We start from the raw sequence: 4,702 nt of genomic DNA on the forward strand, positions 1-4,702 counted from the left end.
GAGAGACTTATCATCCGTACTGCAGTGACCACACTTTCCACTTCATGGCTTGGGCACTGAGGAGTCTGACTCCACACACCAGAGGAAAAGTGACATACATGGGCAGCACAGCCCATACTTACCACACTTGGTATCTATGACATGGCCTGAACTTTTTTCTTGTTAGGTGCAGTCAAGTCGGTTCCGACTCATAGCGACCCTATGTACAACAGAATGAAACTCTGCCCAGTCCTGTGCCATCCTCACAGTCACTGCTATGTTTTAGCCCACCACTGTTGAAACGTGGCCTTCAGGGATTCTTTTCTACATGCTGGAGTGCACAGTTGGGGTACAGTTATGCCCATCAGATTTATAAAAATGTGAGCATTTTGCATGTATAATTAAACACTAGCTAGTCATTTCCAAAGAAAAAATGCATTAATTTTCAATGCATCTAAGGGGTCAGTTTATGACCTTACAACTAAGAAGTGATAAACATCTAATTTCTAAAAAACAGCTTCTATAGAAGATACCAAAAAAAAAAACCAAACCCACTGCCGTCAATTCCGACTCATAGTGACCCTACAGGGCAGGGTAGAACTGCCTGAGTTTCCAAGGAGAGCCTGGTGGATTTGAACTGCCTATCTTTTGATTAGCAGCTGTAACACTTAACCACTACGCCACCAGGGTTTCCTCTATAGAAAATAATGGTTCTCAAACCTTAGTAGGTATAAGCTTACCTGGTGAGTTGGTTAAAACTGCTGTCTCGAACCCTGTTCTCATACTCTGACTGAGTGGGCTTAGGGTGGAACCCATGAATTTGCATTTTTAACCACTGGCCAGGCAATTCTGATGTGGTGATCTGAGTCATGGGAAATCCTATTCTAAAAGTTCTAATTTGCTTAGAAGCTAGAAAAAAAGTTAAAAGGAAACTTCAACTACCTACCATATTAGTTTCCTAGAACTAACCCTCTAACAAACGAGTTTCTGAACGGGATATTCCCCTTAAGAATTCAAATACTAAGTTCTGCTCTAACATGTTCCTTGTTCTTCCATGATACAAGTTTTCATGACCTTTACTTAGTGTAATCCTAAGTACTATTTATCCGTACTCAGTGAGAACTAAAATCAAATACAGATTCCAGTAAATAAATACAGTCTCTAGATAATTCTCATAATTGTATGCAGTGCCGAAGAAACTGATTTGCTCCTGGTGAAATCATATAACCCATTATGTCAGTTATGCCATCTCATTGGAATCGACTCAACGGCAACCAGGTTTGTTTTTTGGTTATCTCACTAGAAAATAAATATTTAGTACATGTCTGCTTGCTGTACTTCCCTGAAGAATGTGAAAATATTCAGTCAATTATCTCGGATAATTTGCCCTAGCTATGTCATCATAAACTCAAGGCTCCACTCTAACAGTTTTCTTCTCACTTATATTCAGTGCTCTGAATAAAGAAGACAGAGCAATTTGTTGAGTATAAAATTGTTTTATTGGGAAGAAAAAATTTAAAAAATGAAGCCAGAGAACTAGAAAGGCTTTGGTCACAGGCCTATTAAGTCTGGCAAAAAGAGTGAAAAAAAGGCTATTTAAATTTCTAAAACAATCAACACAATTTATTCTGGAAAAAAACAGCACAGAAGAGAATACTGTAAATAAGTGCTAATGAAAACCCTAGAGGGCAGTGGTGGTTCAGTGGTAGAATTCTCACCTTCCATGCAGGAGACTTCATGTGCAGCCACTACTTTTCTGTTAGTGTAGGCTTGTGTGTTGTTATGATGCTGAACAGGTTTCAGCAGAGCTTCCAGACTAAGAGGGACTAGGAAGAAAGGCCTGGTGATCTACTTCCGAAAATCAGCCAACGAAAACCCTACGGATCTCAATAGCCTGATCCTGTTGTGCTTGGGGTCACTGTGAGTTGGGAGTCAACTTGATGGCAGCTACAGCAACAATCATTATCACGTGCCTCAGATGTGCCACCCACAGTGCTCCAAAGTCACCCCTCATTTAGTCCTCAAACCCTGAGACAGGAACTCAACTATCCCCACTTTTAAAAAAGCTCTGGTTCCCAGTTACACACACATCCACTAACTGGTGGAGCTCTAGTTCCTAGAGTCCTCCACATCCCCACACTCCTCTTCTTGTTGTAAAAATATTAATGAACCATTCGATGATTAGAAATGGTTCACATTATTAATTGAAAACAATGTCAAGCAAATTGATAGAAGCATTACTGACCCCTGGTTCAAGTAAGGCAATAGCCTAGGAGTCTCGGTTTTTGTTTATCCCTACACTGGAACCCCAGAAAGCAAATGTGTACATATATAAAAAAATCTTTAAAAATGTAACACTGAAGTCATGTGACAGATTACTAACAGAGAACTGATTACCTATTACTCGCAATTCATTCTAAGTACAAGCTGTAATTGTTTGTCCCTAAAATTCAAGTTATTTCAATGCTAGGCAGTAAATCTGTGCAATGCATTCCTTCTCAAATGCTCTACATACTCACAACCTGTAATTCCTCCTTAATGATTTCCGACAGTTCACCTTTCTTGCTCACAAAAGGTAACTCAGGGTATTCTGCACTGTGCCATGAACACTGACCAGCCATTGATAAACATTTAAAGGCTACAAGCTAGCATGGTCAGTCTTCTGAAGCTCACTTCTTAACACCAGGCTCAAGCACAAAACAATGGTTTTCTCTTCAGTTTTCCCTACAAAACCCACCAAGATTAGGGCAACTGAGGGTATCTACCTAAAGCCCATGTGTAAGAGTTACCTGTTAAACAGACACATGACATAGCAATCTTGCAGTCACCCACTTACCTGGCTTTATATATAAAAGTATATTTTCCTGTCTAAAGATACTTAAAGGTCCCTGTGTGGTGCAAATGGTTTGCATTCAACTATTAACCTAAAGGCTGGTGGTTCAGAACCACCCAGCACCACAGAAGAAAGGCTTGGCAATCTGCTTCCATAAAGATTTCAACTAAGAAAAACCCATGGAGCAGTTTTACTCTGTAACACACGAGGTCACCATGAGTCAGAATCGACTGTATGACAACAATTTTTTTTTTTTTTTGGTAAAAATACATAAAGCTTTAAAAACAGACTCTTTCAATTATCAGTGAACTGATATTTGAATTTATAAAGTGAAAACGCTTTGAAAGTCACTAATACTACTATTCTACTTTAGGTATTATGGAGCCTTGGTGGTGAAGTGGTTAAGGGCTATAGCTGCTAAGCAAAAGGTTGGCAGTTCAAATCCACCAGTCACTCCTTGGAAACTCTATGGTGCAGTCCTACTCTGTCTATAGGGTCGCTATGAGTCAGAATCAACAGATTTGGTTTTAGGTATTTAAAAAATCAACAATAGCTCATTTGCACTAATGCTAAATTATGTCTGTTGTTGTTGTTGGGTGTTGTCAAGTCGGTTCCAACTCATAGCAACCCTTTGTACAACAGAATGAACTACTGCCAATCCTGCGCCATCCTCATGATCCTTGCTATGTTTGAGCCCACTGTTGCAGCCACTGTGTCAGTCCATCTCACTCAGGGTCTTCCTCTCTTTTGCTGACCCCTACTATTACCCAGCATGATGTCCTTCTCCAGGGACTGGTCCATCCGGTTAACATGTCAAAAGTATGTGAGACGAGGTCTCACCATCCTTGCTTCTAAGGAGCACTCTGGCTGTACTTCTTCCAAGACAGATTTGTTTGTTCTTCTGGCACTCCATGGTGTATTCAATATTCTTCGCCAAGACCATAACTCAAAGGTATCAACTCTTCTTCAGTCTTCCCTATTCATTGTCCAGCTATCAAATGCACATGAGGCGACTGAAAACACCACCATGGCTTAGGTCAGGTGCATCTCAGTCCTCAAAGTGACATCTTTGCTTTGTAATACTTTAAAGAGGTCTTTTGCAGCAGATTTGCCCAATGCAATACATCATTTGGTTTCCTGACTGCAGATCCAAGTAAAATGAAATCCTTGACAACTTCAATCTTTTCTCCATTTATCATGATGTTGATTACTGGTCCAGTTGTGAGGATTTTTGTTTTCTTTACATTGAGGTATAATCCATACTGACGGCTGTAGTCTTTGACGTTCACCAGTAAGTTTAGTTGACCCGTATCTCTAATGTTCCCAAGGAGTCAACCACACAGATGGCCACTGTATGTCCTTGATCAGCTCTAAACAGAAAAGAAGACATACCCAGATACTGCTGGATTTAGAGCTCAAATACAATAACAAAATCAGGAAAGATAATCATGTTGGCTGTCAAGCAGTATTTCTGTTATTTAAATCATAAAGACAGTATCTGTCTTTTGGCTTAGCATTGGAGTAAATCAGTAAAATCTATATTGAAAACATAATTTCGAACGCATCCAGGAGATCTAAAATGAACGAGTAGGAGAAGATAGAAAAATAGGAATAAATGTTGTCTAAGTTTTTAAATAATAAATGCATCAAAATTTCCAGTGATGAATACTTTAAGGTAATTTCTTCCCTGATACAGAAACAATTCCTGATACCTATCTTTTGACAAAAAAGACTGAACTTTTTCTTTTTTTTTTTTTTTTAAATATTTTATTGTACTTCAGGTGAAGGCGTACAGAACAGATAGTTTCTCATGTAACAGTAACACACATGCTGTTTTATGACATTGGTTAACAACCCCACAACATTTTAACCCTCTAAATACTCAACTTT

General features: G+C 39.1%; 1 protein-coding gene across 1 annotated transcript in view; it reads right to left on the reverse strand.

The window, feature by feature from the left end:
- Window positions 1–4,004: 4,004 nt before the first annotated feature.
- ANAPC4 (anaphase promoting complex subunit 4) overlaps window positions 4,005–4,702 on the reverse strand; it is a 56,335-nt gene continuing 55,637 nt past the window's right edge. The window contains exon 30 of the mRNA XM_023730235.1: window positions 4,005–4,182. The gene's annotated coding sequence lies outside the window, so the exon portion shown is untranslated. The remainder of the gene's footprint in view (window positions 4,183–4,702) is intronic.

The sequence above is a fragment of the Trichechus manatus genome, unplaced genomic scaffold (assembly GCF_000243295.1).
Source record: "Trichechus manatus latirostris isolate Lorelei unplaced genomic scaffold, TriManLat1.0 scaffold00034, whole genome shotgun sequence".
NCBI lineage: Eukaryota > Metazoa > Chordata > Mammalia > Sirenia > Trichechidae > Trichechus > Trichechus manatus.